Source organism: Acromyrmex echinatior, chromosome 11 (assembly GCF_024713525.1).
Source record: "Acromyrmex echinatior isolate Ae372 chromosome 11, ASM2471352v2, whole genome shotgun sequence".
Taxonomy (NCBI): domain Eukaryota; kingdom Metazoa; phylum Arthropoda; class Insecta; order Hymenoptera; family Formicidae; genus Acromyrmex; species Acromyrmex echinatior.
Window position 1 is genome coordinate 3827372 of NC_141862.1, and position 20868 is coordinate 3848239.

The 20868-nt window shown below is 31.1% G+C and overlaps 1 pseudogene; it reads right to left on the minus strand.

The window, feature by feature from the left end:
* Nucleotides 1-17402: 17402 nt before the first annotated feature.
* Nucleotides 17403-20868, minus strand: LOC147908062 (uncharacterized; annotated as a pseudogene).

The following is a 20868-nucleotide window of genomic DNA, read 5'->3' on the forward strand; positions in this document are numbered from 1 at the left end:
ATTCATTACCGTTGCCTTTCCGTTCAACCGCACAGATAGTGAGTAATTAATTTCCCACTACATCGGAAACATTTTTAGTACGAAACGAATCATCACAGAAATTTCTGTTTTTCTACTCCCATCCTTTCCTGTCTCTCTCATAAAACCATTCTTTTCCATTTCATATTTATTCGAATCGATTAATTATATTACTGGAGGTTCGAGCAAGCTATACTCTTTCTTTTGATTACATGAAGCGGTAAAATGCTTCTCGTAATTTTCTCTCTATTGCGATCACTCGAAGCGATAAAGCGCTTTGAGTAGTTACTTCTTTACCACTTCATCTTTATTTGGAGCGGTAGAACGCTTCAGGTAATTCTTATTCTTTTTATTACATGAAGCGGTAAAACGTTTCTCATAATTACTTGAAGCGGTAAAGCGCTTCGTGATTACATTTCCTTATTTTTCTTATTACATAAAGCGGTAAAACGCTTCTTGTGATTACTTGAAGTGATAAAGCGCTTTGAGTGATTACATTTCTTTATTATTCTTGATACTTGAAGCAGTAAAACGCTTCGAGTGATTCATACTCATTCCAATCCCATGAACCGATAAAATTCTCTCTCTTTCTCTCTCTCTTTCTCTCTCTTCTTCTTGTTCTTCTTCTTCTTTCGAATTACTTAGAGCAATAAACACTTTGTAGTAATTCATTCATTTCTTGATTTCTATCGAAGCAATAAGGCGCATCGAGTGATTCAAATCTCCTCATTTATTTATTTTTGTTTTTTCTCCTCTTCTCTTTTTCTCACTTATTCCTTCTAATGCAAATATTCTTCATCAATTTCGATATCATAACTCCTTAAATTAAAAAGGGAAATTTCTAACGTAGATAAAGCGCAATTGCCATCGGGCGGATCGAAGGAAGCGAATTAAGATCGAGGCACTTAAAAAAAGAGGGATCCCGATAATCGTGAAAATTCAGTCGGGAACTTTCATCTCCAAAGAGGCCTGTGGTGAGCTCAAGAAGGCCCACAAAAAGCCAATTATTCGGGAGAAGCTTTCACTCTCAGCAATCCCTGTGGTGGATTTGACCGAGGACGATTCTCCATCTCTTCCAACCATAGATTTTAAATTTCCTTTCCCTTCTTACTTTCCTACCCTAACAGACTCTCCACAGCCCGCAATTCTTTCTCTCTCTTCTTCCCCCATCCCTTCTGAAGACAACAGATCCTTCGACGAAATCTTTCAATCACTTGAAACCCTCGTCGAATCGGCAAGGTTCTCCATCTCTTTGATCACACCATCTACGTCACATAAACACATACACATATACATATATATCGTCAGAAAAATCTAGATATTATCTTAGTTTTTAATACGTATTATTATTGTAGCGTGCACATATATACATTAGGGCGGTTCACAAAATTCAAAATATTTTTTTTCAGCCACCCTCTTGAAATCACTTGTTCCTTATGGTTAAAAATAGTCACTGAATTTTTTTCAAATTTTTTAAAAAATATGCAGAGGTCGCGCAAGTCGCATTTGTGATGAAAATTAATGTTTTTCAGTTGTATATTTTCTTCTAAAACGAATTTAAACTTTTTACAAGTTTCAACAATGTAAAATTATCTCAGGAAATTATTATTATTTTAAAATTGTTTCCAAATATAATAAAACTTTTGTGTGTTTGTTATATAGGTTAAAAGTGTAATTTATTGTACATCTTCAGATTCAATGAACTGGTAAGTGCAAAAAAATTTTTTTTTAATGCATGACTTTTTTTACATATTTCTTTGATACTTAGCAAGTATATGTTTGATTGCTTACTCGGAGAAAATATTATTTATTATGTACATAAAATATTGAAAAATAAAAAACCGAAAAATTTGATATTGTTTGTGGATTTATTAAGACTATTAAAAGGGTAATTAAATATACTCAAAATTACTTCAATATTGTGTAACGTTCATATTATATGTAATACATAATTTATACATTATTTTGTAACGCAATTCTCAAACACAACAGATTTTTTTATAGGAATATGGAGACACGATAGTATCTCGGCGCTAAGACAAGCGCAGCGACACTGCCCGTGGCTACTTTACGCGAACCTTTAGTTTTCGTCATCGATCTTTGATTTGTAAATAAACATAGAGAGAAGTTGTTTGCTCTCAGTCTACAAGTTTTACAATGTATGTTTTAGTGTATCCTCAGACTTGAACAAGAAATCATTGCGCGTTGTCAGTTGTGTGTGAAAAATAATTCGAAAATTTATTTATCGGCTCATAAGTGTATAAAAATATGAACAAAAATTAATAAAAATATTCAAAATTTTTGGCTACTTGGAAAACCTTTAGAAAAGATAGAAAGTTTTTCTTTGCCTGTAACAGGGGACGTAAAGTAGCCACGGGCAATGTCGCTGCGCTTGTCTTAGCGCTGAGACACTATCGTGTCTCCAGATATTCCCATAAAAAATTTGTTGTGTTTGAGAATTGCATTACAAAATAATGTATAAATTGTGTATTACATATAATATAAATGTTACACAATATTGAAGTGATTTTGAGTGTATTTAATTATCTTCTTAATAGTCTTAATACAAATCCACAAACAATATCAAATTTTTCGGTTTTTTATTTTTCAATATTTTATGTACATAGTAAATAATATTTTCTCCGAGTAAGCAATCAAACATATATTTGCTAAGTATCAAAGAAATATGTAAAAAGTCATTAAAAAAAAATTTTTTGTGCACTTATCAGTTCATTGAATCTGAAGATGTACAATAAATTACACTTTCAACCTATATAACAGATACACAAAAGCTTTATTATATTTGAAAATAATTTTAAAGTGATAATAATTTCTTGAGACATAATTTTACATTGTTGAAACTTGTAAAAAGTTTAAATTCATTTTAGAAGAAAATATACAACTGAAAAACATTAATTTTCATCACAAATGCGACTTGCGCGACCTCTGCATATTTTTTAAAAAATCTGAAAAAATTCAGTGACTATTTTTAACCATAAGGAACAAGTGATTTTAAGAGGATAGCTGAAAAGAAATATTTTGAATTTTGTGAACAGTTCTAATATGTATACATGTATATACATATATATATATATATATATATATATATATATAAATGTCTACAAATAAACGTAACCAATTATCTTTGTAAAACAATAAGACAGTGATTTATTTCGCCGCCCTTCCAATTCGCTGTGTCTCGGCAAAAATAGTACAGATTCAATCCCTGGTCGAAATGATTAAGTTCCTTGACTTAAAAGAGGAAAGAGACGGATGCACAATCTTAGGTTGGATAATAACGTCGCATATCGACATTGACCCCCATCTGAGACATCATAATCAAGTGTGTTCGACTTGTGGAACCAGCCTCAGAGCGATAATCGCAAGAGCGGTGTCAATTGCGTCTTTCCTTGATTGTCTCCTAACTCCTTCTTCCCATCGAAATAAAAGAATCTTAGGGTCTGGACGTAACAAAAGTAATATTAATCATTTGTAATATGGTTATAACATTGCTATATTTTCTTTGTTCACTTAATTTATTCTTATTAGAATTTTATTTTATATATATATATATAAAATGTATTATATATATATATACATATATACATATACATATATATATATATAATAAAATTATATATATATATATATATATATATATATATATATATATATATATATATACAGGATGATTCAAAATTCCCGCATCCGGAGTACAAGACGTGATGCTTTATGTTAAAACAAATAACTTTTTCCTTTAACAAAATTGCGTCCGACAAGTAGTTTTTGCAGTAGAGCAGGTTGAAGTTAACGAATAAGCGTTCTTGTCTACATGGCGCGCGTTCCTCATACATATGAATAATAATACGTTTTGCGAGCGTTCTAATTCTAAATATCGCACAATTGCGTATGATAAATATTATTAAACTTAAAGAATAGCTTACTAATTAAGCGAATGCATAATTCTCAAATGCTGACAAACTGATCTATTTTGAAACAGTGATTAAAAATAAAGTAAAATATTCGAGATAATATTCGATACATTAATCGTTAATTCTTTTTTTATCCTTTACGATAAAGAATACGATAAAAAAATTAAAATTATTAATTTTTATGTTAGTTTTAATAATATATTTTAATTAATAATACGTTTATTAATACATGGTGTATGCGACGGCATCAGAAACAATTCTTTGAATCATTTATTACGTAAGTAACGAAAGCAATTATTATTATTATTATTATTTATTATTTAAGACTATATTATAAGATGTCATAAACTAATTTATAATAAAACCATATTTGAATTTTCAAATGTTATTGTTGAATAATAACCGAGGTACACGAGTAAGAAGCACGCGCCGGCCTTGAGCGCTATGTATATAAGCTTATTCGTTAACTTTAACCTGCTTTACTGCAAAAACTACTTATTGGACGCAATTTTATTAAAAGAAAAAGTTGTTTGTTTTAGCATAAAATATCATGCTTGTACTCCGGATACGGGAATTTTGAATCATCCTGTATATAGAATTGAGGCTATTTAAGTACAAATTTATAGTTACTGATGTGACTTTTTTCTTTAAGTGTAATTATTTATTTTGAATATTGCAAGCACCGTTGTTCAGTACTTTTAATACTCCAAATGAGTAATTAATACTGTCTTTCAGTAATAAATTGACTAGTATTAAATTGCTTAATATTTATAAATTTTTGTAAGAATGATTTCAAAATACAGATACAGATCTGAAAATAAATTTTGTTGGATTATCAAATAATTATAGGACATTCATATTGCTCTTACAGAAATCTAATACTGGCCAATACTGAAAGACGTAATTAATTATTTATTTTAATACTTTAATTATTATTTATACTGTAATTAATTATTTATTTTAAGTACTGAAAGTTTTATTGTTTAGTATTTTTAGTAATCTGAATGAATAATTAATTTCTGTCTTTTAGGAATAAATTGATCAGTATTAAATTAACCAATATATATTATATAATAGATTTTTATAAGAGTGATTGTTGGAATGTCAACATTTTTTGCAGAATTACTTGTTATGTTTAAATTTCCCCACATTATTATTTTGACGCTCGAAATTATTTTAAGATCTACATTTACTTAAATTTAAGTACTTAAACAAAGTTCTTTCGGTCTATTCGCAAGATCGCGTGGAGTGGTTTACCAATTTTTAGTTACACAGGTAATGTACTTTTGCAAACTGCTTCGTATCGATATCCGACTGCTGTTTAAGTTGCATCTACCAAAAATATCGACCAGCCGAATTATTTTCCTCTCTTATTGAGAAACACACGCATCTAACTAGTGAATTATCTCCAAGAGAAGGGAAAAGGAGGAACGCTCTTATAGGGCCGTCGAAGGAACATGCGTTTCTGCAGCATGATGAGCTAGCTTCGCTGTCGAATACAGGCATTAGAACATGGATTGGATTGACATTACGTATGGCTCCAAGTTCTGTTATATCCCTCGAGAAATCAGTACAATACTGCCAGTAGCACTGTCCGAGGACCTTCGGACATACGTGTGTGAATGGAATGAGTCCAAAGCATATCTATGTATGCGTCGGTCAGATATTGCGCAATCATTCGTCCGAGTCTGTCTTCCTATCGATCTTACGACAATTTATAAGGTGTGCTGAACGCAAGGAATATTAATTTTTGAGTGCGATTAGCACTAACTGTGATTTCACTCGTAAATGCACGAGCTTTGCCATTAAAGTTGTCACCGATTTGGAAAATAAGTACGGAATTCGGGGAAATTTAGAAGTGAATAAAATCCTGAGAAATTTAGATATTCGCGATGAATGAGAATGTAATAAAAAATTTATACTTATAATTCAAAGATTTATTAATGTTTTATTATCAGTGTTTTGTTAAATAGCCAGATAATACAAGATAATGAAATTTAATTTTTAGATTCATTTAATAAATTGATCATATATCTCAGATCGAATTGGCTAAGACATCGTCCCGGGAAGGTTCTAGATTTGATTCCTGGCTGAGGTAATATTTTTTGCATTAAATTTTTTACAGCAAGTTTAAGTTGCTGACAACATCAAATCAACAATCAATTCAATTTATGAAATTTTTTTTTCAGCTGAAAGTGTTATAAGTTTGAAAGAAATTGACATACTGTCATATATTAAAAATACACACACACACAACACACGCGCAACATAAATGTATTATATTTAAAACACACATATAAATATTATTCTATCATTTAGTTTTGATCGCAGCGCGTTTTGATTTGGCGCTTCTTTTATTTAGTTATATTTATTAATCAATTTAATTTTAGAGCTTATGGAGCGAGCGAACTGTGCTGAATAATGATGCACGCAAGTAAGACAGAGAGGGGAATATTTGATTATAGTATCTATCACTGTCATAAGAGAATTAACGAATAGGCGTTAACTTTGTTATTAAAGTAAATATTTGTTTATACTTTTCGTTAATTTACCTGTAAAGTGATACATCCCGATTTAATTTCGTCTTTCGCTTTACATGGGAATCAAACAAAAGGTTGGCATTTTATAAGACTTTATGTCTATAGGCAGGCATAGGCAGACGTAATTCGCTATTATCATTAGCTGTCACCGAGTAGAGGTGAAGCCTGACAAGCTAATTACAAATTAAGGGAGAGAGAGAGACCATTACCAAATATCTTCTTTTTTGTCTTACTTATCTGTTCGCCAGTTCACTATGTAAAATATAGATGATGTTCGCTCCATTAGCATATGCTATAAATTTTAGAGCAATAATTAACCGGCATGCGCTTTTCATTCAATGTCAAATTCATAATTTCAAATTATGAATTTAAGTTATTTTTAATTATGTATTTTTAGGTCGTGATTGCTCAATTCGTCGTTAATTTAATTATACCAATAGAATTAAACAATTTAATTTAAGAAAAAGTATTAAATTTTATTCAAAGAGCCTAGTCGAATAAGCATATAAAAAATGTCCAAACCAAATCCAAATTTGAGTACTTCACATTGTTAAGCTCGATAAAAGATTATTTTACATTAAGTTTCAACCTGCTAAACTTATTCATGTAGTAATAATGGTGAAATACGTTAATTTCAATTTTTCAATTTTATTTTTCTATCGTGTGAATTTAAAAAATCTGAAAAAATTTGACATATTTTTTAGCATGATATTATATAAAAAAAATTTTTGACAAAAAATATGAATTTAAAAAAATGAAAGAAGTTTTAATGAATGTTTTTTATTGAAAATACTTGAGTACTCTCTTAAAAAAATTATGATAAAAATTAATCACTCCATGATAAATGAAATATATTGTACTCAGATTTTTTAAAGATTTGCGTATTGTTTCAAAAAGTAAAAATTAGTTTTTTAATATTTTTTATTTGTATTTTCCCGCCAGAAATGTATTTAATATAATATTATTATATTTGTACATACATTATTTTGAAATATTTTTAATACATATTTAATATTTTTAATATGGCGCTTGTAGTCAGAAGTAATCGATTTTTAAAATAAAATTGTAATATAAAAAATATATGCATTTAATTTTTTAAATATTTAATTATTATAGTAATGTCATTTGCGTCAAATAATTTTTTTGTATCTCAGTTAACATGTTTGAGATTTCTTACAGTAATTAATTTTTTTTTTGAGAGAGAGAGGGAGGGAAGAAGGAAAGGAGGATGGTAGGGAGGAAAGGAGGAAGAGTAAAGAAAAGGGAGGGAGAGAAAGATGGAGGGAGAGGGAGTGAGAAAGGAAAGAGAAAGAGAGGGAGGGAGAGTGAGGAGGGAGAGAGTAAGGAATAGTAATTTACATTCTTTTCAAAGTGCGACAAGTTTATGTAAAAAAACTTACACTGCAAGAAATCTCGAACAAAACTAAAAACAAAAAACTAAGATACAAAAAAATTATTTGACCTAACCAACGTTACTGTAATAATTAAATATCAAAAAAATTAAGTGTATATTTTTTCCTTATATTATTATTTCATTTTAAAAATCGATTACTGACTATACGAGCCATATTGTATAAAATATTTCAAAATAATGTATGTATAATTATAATTATGTATGTATAAATATAATAATATTATATAATTTCTGGTTGGAAAATATATATAAAAAATATTAAAAAACCGATTTTTATTTTTGCAACAATGCTCCACACCTTTAAAAAATCTGAAACATATCTGTGACATATTTCATGCATCATGGAATGATTAATTTACCATAATTTTTTGAAGACTATACTCAAATATTTTCAATAAAAGACATTCATTAAAAATCTTCATCATTTTTTTTTAAATCAAATTTTTTGTCAAAAATAAAAAATTTTTTTAGATACAATATTATGCTAAAAAATGTGTCTAATTTTTCCAGATTTTTTTATTTACACGGTAAGAAAAGAGAAATAAAAAATTGAAATTGACTTTTTCACCATTACTACTACATGAATAAGTTTAGCAGATTGAAATGTGATGTAAAATAATCTTTTATCGAGCTTAACAATATGACATACTCAAAATTGGATTATGGTTTGGGACATTTTTCATATATTTATTTAGTTAGGTCCTTTATTTAAAACAATGTCTATATTTACACTGCTCGATCTACGCCGAAGTTATAACATCGAAGTTATGAAATTGGCCAATTATGGCTTTTTCTTTGAAGAATGAAATGATTGTGGTCAGCCAGTTTCATAATATCAATTTTAACTTTAGCGTAAGTCGAACCGTATAAACGTAGTCATGTATTAAGTTTGATTCAAGTTCATCATTTACTAAGTATTTACGTTAATGGACGCTGTACACATTGACCATAAAAATGGATTGATTAATATTTAATATAAAAAAAAGTTAAAAATAACAAAATGTTATTTTTTTCATTCAAGGAATTGAATTATCATTGCTTCTTTGATAGCTAACAACAAGTCCGTCGCAAGCAGATGTGCAAGTTGTACAAGTGCACTTTAACATGGATGAAGAAAGGCGCCAAAGAGGACGCCAAATTAAATTTTCAAAATTAATTTGCTCGTACTAACACTATTTGCCTGATAAAAATAAAAATCGGAACATATGTCGAAGTAAAGGAGAATAACAGAAGCGTAAACGAAAATTCTAAAAAGTATCCGGAAATACAGTAGTGTAAACTATTTTCTAGAAGTGTAATACTTTCATATCTTAGTGTAAAACATATGCAACATCTACGGTGCTATCATCAGAGAGATCCGTGGTGACATCTGAGTTTAGCGGGTAGAAGTAGAATCAGGAAACTGACATGCTTGTCATGCGTGATAGCGGGAAAGATATATCCTTCCGGCGCGAGCGGGAAGGACGTCTTTCCTAAGTCGGATAAGCTTCGAGTCGTTATTCTGTTGGAATAAATTCTTGTTAATCGCGGTTAATTCGAAGTTAGGCCTAATACTGGATTCGAGGTAAAATTTGTACTTATTATTTCGATGTAATTTAGTAACAAGTTAAAAGAAAAAAGACTACGAGTCAGAAGTTTGACCTATAAAATTGGTTGATAAGTAAGAAAAATTATCTTAATAAGTTAATTATAAAATTTAATAACATGCTAACAACTACAGCCTAACAACAAATATTTCGATCACGATCGGATCATTATCAATGTTTACAAAATATGTCTAAACGGTAAAAAAATATAACATAAAATCGATCGAAGATTGAACATGTATTTCGCATTGAACTATATAATTGGTAGTATCAATAAATTAAGAAGGGTCTTCGTCTTGTTAGTTAAACGGAGCAGTAACATACATAAAATACATACATTAGAATTCGTCAGAAAAGTAAAAACTTATACTATACTATGGACGGTCGATCGTAAATAAAAATATACTTTGCAATGTCAAGACATCAAATTGTTAGTATCAATTAAAGAATCTTCGTCTTGTTAGTAAAATTGTACAGCAAAAGAACGTGTATGATTATATATGTTGACCCAGAACGAAATATAACGTATTACAGCTATAAATATAATAATGTAAGATTATAAGAATGACAAAAAATATAATCTGATGAGACAATACAATATTGATATAAGTGAAAGTAAAAAATGTACAATGTAAATTTATCTATTAAATTAATTAAATACTCTTCAAAATTAAAAAAGAAAAATATCTTTCATAATTGTAGTTGAGAGTTCAGTGCAAAAAAAATTAAATAATATGGATAAAATGCAATAGATATTGCGATGAGAAAAAGATCAATGTCTCTTATCTTCAACGTTGTTAGACAAAATAAATTTAAAATGACTTTCAGAGAGGGAAAATAAAGTTAATATTAGAAAATAGTGAAGTGAGATTAAAGAGGGGGATAGGTAGAAGGAACATAGGAGGGGGAATGTATAGAGAGGAAAGAAAGATAATTATAAGGCAGAAAGGGATTGTATGATTTGTGAGTAGGATTCTGGCAATGATTCAGTATCATTTTGTTTGTTTAAACCTTGTCTCTATCTTTTAATGTGAATAATTTTAGATATCAATCTTTTTTGTTATAGGAAGACTCAGTGTCTAAAATCTTCATATCATTCCATCTGAAATTATGATTAAAATTAACGCGATGATCGGATATAACAGATAGAGAACCTGTCTTTTTATTGATATCCAAAATGTGTTCACGCAATCTAGTACTTAGTTTTCTCTTAGTTTGGCCAACATAGCTGGCGTCACAATCATCATATGAGATCTTATATACATTTTAATTCGAAAGCAATTTCAACTTATCCTTATCTCTCTTAATAAAATTTTTTAAGGTATTAGTGATGGTGAATACTATTAGGTGTTGGAATTAATTCGTAGCGTTTTTTAATGAAAGAATGTTATTTATTTCACATGAGCATTAAAAAATACATTAATGAAAGTACTTCCCATCACTTGTAAAACGCTACGAATTAATTCCAACACCTAATATTATAGTTTACAATGTTAGAGATAGGTAGAAAACTTTCTGAAATGGAATGTACATAAGGAATTGTAAAATATTTTTCTTTAATTTATAAATTATGTGTAGTATTTTTATTAAATATATAAAATTTTAAGAAAGATCTTTCTCACACTTAAAAATAATTCTAGAATAATCTAAACTTTTGACACACATATAAATAGCGGACACATATAAGATATGGACAAATAATAATATACAATGTTACGATGAATTTCCATCTGCGTCAGTAAATATTGGTGACCGCTGATTTACTAATTGATCCCGTACATCTGAGCCTAGCCTTTGGATATACGAGCACACAATCGTTATAGAGGCACTAATACGGCCGCAAATAGCACTGGTAAATTGCCAATCTTGCGATTAATCGAATTTGATTGAATTTTCGCCTGAAACTCTCGATTGTTGCAACCGAAATTTTATATGATCGCTTGCTCGCGTATATTGTAATGTATTTAGCATCAATTTGTATTTAGTGTAAGGCCTTTTGTGCAGATATTGTTAATTTTCACAAAAGAGATTGATCGAAGAAGGCACTCTCGATTGTCCGAACATACTTTGAGAAATACTAATTATGGCTGTTTGTAATGATAATTTATTTTAATTTATAAACAAGATGAAGAGAGTGAAAGTTTAATTATGCTTAACTATCTGCAGCATGTTGGATATTCAACTTAACGTCTCTTAGTGTGGTCGAGGATAATTGCATCAGCGCTTTGCGGTGCTCCCAAGGGGTAAGACATACTCTATTTTATGACAAAAATAATAGGATTTCCGACAATAACGTTCTTTACATGACACTTATCATATTAATTATGTAAAATGTAACATGTGTTCTGCAAAAAAAACCAAATAGCGCAAGTGACCGGAAGACATACATAATATTTCTATTATATTTGAGTTCCGAATTCGCTTTGCGCAAATGTCAAAATGAAAAGTTTCAAAATGAGTCCCATAGGGATATATTTAGGGCATATTTCTTGTAATGCGTGAGAAATATACGATTTCGCCTATCGAGAATTTGCAAGAGCGCGACTGTCGTCGTCATCCTATCGGAATTGGATTTTCTCTTCTTCGGCTATTATTTTTGACTGCGAGTTAATCTATCAACGTCAGTTGCGTTATTCGTTGTTATTAACGCTCGAATTCAAGAGCTCAGCCAATATTACGTGGCCAATGTTATGCAGCTCGATGGCAAATGTAAAAATATCGCCTCCATTATCGCATTCTATAATCAAGAGAATTCCAAAGAGTAGTCAGCGTAGAGTAGTTTCGTGGATACAAAATCATGACTACTTGAAACTGATTCTTCTTGAAAGATACTGCCAACTTAAAAATCTAAAAGACATATTTTTTATAAATTATTATTTTGGGAATGAAACAATTACTCAAAGCTAACACTTATATCTGATGTTTAGCAATTATCGAAATAGTAAAAATATCAAATATCATATACGTTTTATACATTTTATACGTTTTATTCTAACCACAATTTGTATTTTTTTACATGTTTTATGTATTCATGTAGAAGAAATATAATTCCATAGAAATAATTCCATAGAAATACTAAAAATAGAAATATTTTTAATAATGAAAATTGAAATATTAAATTTTTGGAAAATCTAAATATAGCCTACACAAAAAATTTAGTGAATATTACGATTTTCTAACTCAAAAGTACAATAAAAGAGAAATAGAAGGACTCGGGGAAATAGAATGTTCAAAACATTCTTATGAATTGTGTCTTGTTAATCTGTCATGACTATCATGCTAAGAACTTGAAATCCAGAATATTATTGGATAATGACTATCCTTTGTAATTTATTTTTTCGATAATCGGCTGAAAGATTAAACTTTAGCTAATAAAAAAATATCTTTACATGAGAACAATAATCATAACAACAATAACAATAGTAATAATAACAATGATCAATTAACAATTCATACGTAGTTTACAATTATCCTTATATAAATCTATTGTCCGAAAAATTTAGAAATGTCATCAAAGATATGGTTTCTGTTGTATTCTTTTACTGTATGAATAAATTGGGTAACATTATCAGGATATAAAAGCTCCATTAGATCCATTAGCTGCGACTTGTAAAAGAATATTGTCTATAAACTCTTTTGTAAAGACTATCATACGACTTATGTTGGACAAAAGGAAAGACAATTGAAAACGAGAATCTCAGAACACAGGTCTCATATTAATAGAAATACAACAATGAATTCTGTAATTAGAGTAGGTTGTATCATAGTCATGATTTCTGTTGGGAAGATTCAAATTTTGAATATTGTACGAAATTACAATAAGAGACTGATATCAGAGATGATCAATATAAAACAACAAAATAGCATTAATCTGAAACAGACACAGAACTGCTAAATTAAGCATGCACTGCTAATTAATATTATAATTATTTTAACAACTTTTAGTTTTTGTTTTTATTATAATATTAACATTAAACTTAACTTTTAAATGATCGGTAAACCTTCACTATTTTTAATTTTATTGTTTAACGATATATAGTCGATACATTATTCTGTACTTTACATATTACATTTTTATTTTATAATTTATCAATAATTAAAGATTTTCAAAAAATCTTTAATTGTTGACTTCCTTGTCATCAAGACATTGAATTACATTATGTGTTTGCAGTTTCCGTTACGGATGAGTTCTTTGTACATCCATTTTCTCATATATAAATTATTATATTCAATTTTGTAATTAAAGACACCGACATCGTGAGTACCATTCAGCCTTGTAACTGGTATGGGAAAATGAATTCTCGACAGAGAATTTAGTTGGTTTCTCTAGAGACTGCAACAAATAATTTTTACATCTTCCGATCATTTTATACTAAATATGTAATTTTTGCGTTATTATTACCGCTGAGAAAGTTAGAAGACTAACCGAATTTATATAATCGTTGTTCTTCCATTTCTTAATTAATAATTTTTCTGTTAATTTGTGAATGGCTACGTTCAACAGAAAAAGCAGTTTGTAACTGTTATAAAAATTCTTGAATATGATTGGTTTATATCTCATTTAGATTCAATAAAGAATTAAGAGAAAGACCAATCATATTAAAGAATTTTACAACAGCTACAAAGCTGCTTTTTTTGCTGAATGCAGCCATTGTTGAGAAACGTTTTGAACATTCAGCGCACTTGGACCAACATCTATTCCCTTGAGCCCTTCTATTTCTTTTTTATTGTACTAAATATATACAGTTTTATGTACAATATATACATGTGTGTATATATATATATATATATATATATATATATATATAACACACATAGAAATATAAGGAGGAAATTATAAATTTTTGGAATTTTTGTAGGGGAATAGGAGGGAAAAATTCAAACTCGGATTCTTCAAGGATAGGGAGGGTGTTCGTTCGGAAGAATTGGTGGGAGTGCCATCTGTGATGATTAAGTCCATGACTGGGACGTCAGTGAGAGATTGATCTCTGAATTTATTTGACGTAAATAAGCCGTAAGCTGTCGATGGGCTTGTGGCGAAATGAATTCCCCAATTTGTTTTTTCTTAACAATGGAGGAGATTCGCTTATTTCAATTTTTCAAACTTAGCTTGTTTCCTTCGACCCACACAATGTTTGTTGTGACAGACCATTTATTCAAAATTTTCTCTCGTTAATAAGGTTCATGGTTGATAGTTAGAGAAAAATGAAAGATGATAAAAATTCCAGAAGAGAAGGGGAAGGGGAAGGATGTAGGTTTTCCAATAATTATGATTTAATTCTTAAAAAAAAAAGGGAGTGATCATGAATTATCTTGGAACATTTTATTGCTTAAGTAATTCTGGAAAAGATGTAAATACTTGAAGCGTTTTACCGCTTAAGTAATTCCAGATAAGAAGAGATGTGAATTATTTGAAACATTTTACTGCTTAAGTAATTCGATAAGAGAAGGAACTAGGATGACATGGCATTTAAGAACCTCTAGGAAAAAAGAAAAGATTGAGGAGAAAGAGAGAAAAAAGGAGCGAAAGAATATAGATGGCCAATAAATTTAAATTAAATTATAACAGAAAAATTGTTTCTTACTATTGCATTGAATGAAGTTGACAAAAAAATGGTAGGAGTCCTCGTTGAAACTTTGGTGAATATCCGATAGGACTATGCAAAGAGTTTTTGGGATCCTACTGCATAGGTAAATTAGGGGACCCTACCTTTTTTATAAAGTTCGTATTAAAAAAGCTTTAAAGGATTTAGAAAATATATGAAAACAGAATAATTAAAATTATATTTATTTATTTTGTTATATACGTATATATTATATATATATGTGTGTATACACACATATATATATATATATATATATATATATATATATATATGTTATATATAATGTATGTGTATATACATATATGTAGATGTTATTCTATGTTAGAAAATAATTCGTTAGTAACTCAGTTTATTTTTCATTTTTTCCATCAGATTTTCAATCAGGTTTGAACATCGCGAGTTGAAATAGAAAGTCTCGCGGGTTGGATGCGATTCACGAACTACTAGTTGTGTATCATAAAAAAATATATAAAGGCCATTTGGTTAAATAAATAATTGCATCACCGGTATATATAAATTCACATTAAATTTTACATATAAAGATTTTATTAAATCTTTATAATATAAATTTAAATAATATAATTATTACTTTTTTGAAGTATAAATGAAATATAAATGAATAATATTTGCATATGCAAATTAAATTGGATAGAGATTAATTTAAATAGAAATAATAGATAATTTACGTAAAGCCCAAGACATAATGCAAGAGAATAACGATAACGATAAAAATAACACGATTTCAATCTATCAGAAATCGAATACATCATAATATATAATTTCTGATAGGCTCACCCAAAAAAATATTCTGCCGATTAATGGGAAATTCCTCTTATAATTAGCATTTTCTTTAAGCAAAAAATCTTACATGAATTGGGCGCGTATATTTATAACCTGTATTCATCTATAAAAATAAGGACACATGAGCTATGATTAAAAATTAATTTCTTTATAAAAAATTCTATTATAATAACTCAAATAGCTTTTTGAAATAAGAGGATATAAGATAGCGGCATGCTTATTTGTTGGAAGATGTTTATCAAATCATTACGTACTATAACTACGCGTGTATGTCAGTACATGCAAGACATTCTTTTAGCATTAAGAGGATTGCAATCTTAAATGTAGTACTTTATAGTTATACGAAATTTCTTTACTTTTAGAATATCTTCTTGAAGTTGCATATAAATGGAAAATCTTCTGATATTAACATGGAATCGCTAAACGGCAGAATATTTTATTTTGGATGTTGAAATCGTTATTCTATGGCTATCACTATTCTCCCGCATTATATTTGTTTAAAACTTCGGGGCCTCCTAGCACTGGAAGCCCTGCGGTGCATGCTATGAACTTCTCCTTTGCGTGGCTCTCATATCCTACTGATCGAATTATAATGACAATTAGGCTCGCGGAGGGCTCGTATTTATTCTCGCGAAGGACAATATACTCTTCTTTGTTTTTTGCAGTCGGACATTGAACTAGCGTCTTCTAGGAATAAGAATTATTTGGAGGAATTCGATTACTGAAGATTTTAATTAGTCTTATCTAGGTTCGAATACGCGTGAATAGCGTCAAATAATGATAATCAAAGATTTTCTGTGAGAGATTTATTGGGCAACGATTGACCTTTCGGTCTAGCTAACTCAGAGCCCTATTAGTTAAATTTGTCAACTAGAAAAATTGAATTTTTATTTTGATTATAACTATCAGTATTTATATAATTATCAGATTTGCTGTGTTATTAAAAAAAATTATTTATTCTCTAGTTACGCAAATAGTTCGTGACAAATTTTCCACGAAAGAAAAGAATGGAGTTTTCCAAACGTAATATAAGATTGTTTGTGGAAGATCTAAATATACAATCATATATGTATATAAAAAAACATAAAATTTTTCTTAAAAATATTTTTTTATACATCTTACTTAATACTTACTACTAGAATGAAATATCAATTAATTTTGATGGATTGTTTTTATTCCTACACCGAAATTAGTACGTTAAATTAAACTTATTTACTTTTAAAAAAATTCAAAAAAATTATATTTTTGAAGTTGCATTTCTTAAATATTCTTAATGTTGATCAATACTTTTTTGCTTCTTGTAACTATATTATGCGAATTTATATAAAAATTTGAAAATAAACAGAATTCTGAAAGCAAGATTTACATAATTTCGAAAGCAATTATTTATATAATTATAAAGATAATGCCAATATAATTTTATAACGTAAGTAGGTATATAAAGCGGGTTCTAACCCAGGGGCTAGAGGGGAATGCGGGGAAGTACTTGTTGAAGCGGGGGATACCTAACGCGGGGCAAAGAGGGGGAAAGGTCTAGGCTCCTACACAATAGGGCTCCTTTTTTTGTTATCAAAATTTGACCATGTTTTTCTTTAAAAATGCATTGATAATAAAGGTTTGAATTTGACCATGACATATTTTTCTTTAAAAATGCATCGATAATAAAGGCTTGCATGTTAGAGAAAGATAGAGCGCGCGTGCTATGAGTGAAGAAAGGATGGAAGAATTAATAGAGTACGAGTTTCTTTTGTATGATACAGTTTTTTCAATTTTTATGGTTTTTCCTGGCGCGTCGAGGCAAAGGATAGGAAGTAAAAGACAATACACATGAAATAAGGCTAACAAAAAATATTTTATTTACATCTTATTACACCGGTTTTCATACTTATTAAAAACTAAAGCTAATAGTTCACAATCAATGAGCTGCTGTCCATTGAAGATGTCGCTATCACATATAATGTTCTCAGATGCGATGTTGGAGAATCGCGTATACTTGGTATCTACCGTATCCACGAGTCGAGCTAATCGTTCGAACGTTACATCGATACACCCGTTAAAGTCAAACATACGGCGTAGCGTCGTTTCGGTCATCATAATGCGTACCGATGAAGAATCGAGACGTACGACCGTAGCATAGTTCAGCATGAAAACACTGACGATTAGCGATCCAACGCTTATAAAATTATCCTTATATTCGTTTCGAAACAGCTTGTAAATATTTCCTCGCTGCTCGTAGAAGCTCTTCCACGTTTCGAGAGATAGCGATAGTTCGTGTCCGCGATGATCTCCAAGGACGATCTCCACGTAACTCGGTGGGCCAACGTTGATTCCAATTTCCAAAAATTTGTAGCCCGTATTCGTCAGATCGTAACGTCTGCTCAGTAAACGTACCGCACGATGCTCCGTACTGTGTACATACATAATGTTAAAAAACGTTTCTTTTGTGTATTGAAACTTACATGTTATATTCCTCCTTCACATCGTACGATCCACTGCTCTCTTTAGCGTACATTTTATCAACCGTTCGTTCAAGCGGATATCGCAAGACTGATTGCATCCGTGTAAATGGTAATACTTCTGGAATCGATGAGAGAAGACAGGTCCTCTCCCCTCTTTCCAAGAATTTCTAACATGTTGCAACACGTTTTATCAAGTCTTTCTACGTATTTTCTTTGTCACGAATTTATACATACGTTTATACATACGTTTATACACACGTACATACGTACATACATTTATACATACGTTTATACATACGTACAAATGTTTATACATACGTACATACATACGTACATACATACGTACATACGTTTATACATACGTTTATACATACGTTTATACGCACATACGTACGTTTATACATACCTTTATACATACGTTTATACATTACAAAGGAAGGGAAAAGAAATACATAATAAATACTTTAATATATTTTTATTTAAAAAATTCTTTTGCAATCACCAGTTATATATTTTCAATACATTTTGTAACGCGCAATTCTTAACATGTTGTCCACATCGTATAATATTAGTAATATCTAGATTAGATAAAGATTCCAAGTCTTCGTAAACTGCATCCAGGGTCTCAATGTACATGCGTTCTCGCTCATCGTCCAGAAGCAATTACCGCAGCCACGTTTGTTTCTCGCGTCCCTTGACATACACGACAGCATCATCTTCAAATACAGCCATCGTAATTAGACTTTTTTCCTCGTACGGGATCGTCCCGTCCTCCCATTACAATCCATAGTGATAAGCAATCAACCAGAAGGCGCAAAACTTGTCGGATCTTGTCAAAAATTTCCATGGCACGGGACTCGTAAAAATGTAATGCGTGAGAACGGTCCCCTGTTTCAGCACCGCCACTTCCTTCACGATAAATTTCTTATTAACGATGAATCCTTGCAGATCCACGAACGTTGGCACGAGTATTGTCGAGAAGACTGCAGTCGATTGCGGTCGATTGCGACGTATCGTAGATCTTATTGTGTTAGAGATGCACTTAGGTGATTTTGCGCACAACGTTGGTCAATGGATTATACTGAACCACGGGATCGTGTATGATGAGACAATAGGCTGTTGTATTTGCAGGTACATCCTCTTTACATTCAAAGTCTAATCGCACGTCCACGGTGCCACTCTTGATTGATTCGTTCTGTCGAGAGCAATTGATGATCACGAATGGACCATTACGTAAAAAAGTTGTAAAGGTGAGACTCGGCTCGAGATACTCGTATCCGTAGTAGCCCTTGCAGAAACGCGCGTATAATTTGTACAGAATCGCACATCTGTTTTTGTCAAAATCCAGATTCAAGTCATCGTACGGATAACATTCCGAATTCAGGTAAAGTTTCGCATTGGTTAATTTGCAGTCGTCGAATCGACTTACATCCTCGGACATGACGTTTTTTCGACCTGTTTGCATAGCGAAAATAACGTAGCGCGGATTCTCGAGCTGAGTAGCCGTCTTGATGGCCCACGAATGCTCTGCAAGAGTGGAAATTCGTACAAATCCCACGAGCGAAAAGCCATGCTCAGATATCGTCCGCTCTCCAAAGCGCTCAACATTGACAGCTTATTTATCTCGCTCAATAACACATGCGGCATTCGCCACTGTACTTTGAATAATTCGAGCGTTGGCTCTACCGCCGGATCTTCCGTCAGACAATTGTTGTCGTTGCGCGTATTAAAATCAACTCGTGACGAGCGTTAATCACCACGCGTTTGTAATCTTCGCAAAATCCCAGCAGTACGTAGAGCGGTACACAGAAATTAAAATATCTGGCTGTAGTAGTCTGCGCATCCCAGCCAGCATTCCGTAGAATCACGCTTCTGTCGGATGACAATGTTACATAGTTTTTGAGCGTGCTAGTTATACCCACATTTCTATTACGATCAATCTCCACACCATTGAGTTCATATCGAATCTCATCGAATATGAACGCGACGCAGTTATTTCCCAATGCCACATGAGCACCCTGGATAACTTTGTTCTTCGTCAGTTTTCCCTCGACATATAGAAAGCTTTCGTACGGCAGTGTGTACAGATCCTGTTGCTGTATGGGTATTCTTATTTCGTCGCTGTACCGGAATGTTGTATTAGCGAACGGGTTGTACGTCTCAATCTTGACGATGCGATCGTCAAAGATCGGCTCATCTTTAATGTTTAAGATATCAGTCATCTTAAAAGTTGCGCACCACGAATCCCAAAGATTGTAAAAATTTAACGTTCGACGCACTGAGCTTCTTCTTGCTGACGCAGTTGGATGAGCGAGCGTTATCGAGCGGTGATGTTACCAGCCTTGTAAAGAATGCGTTATCTCTCTGCGTGCGCTCCGCTCCGTTCAATACGAGCATCTCACGCTCGCTGTCGCTGTCGCACGTGCAATCTGACGGTGATCTCCTCTCCGCGAAAATCGAGCAATCGTCCGTTCTGGTCGACGACGCGTATCGTTAGATCCGTAATGTTCCG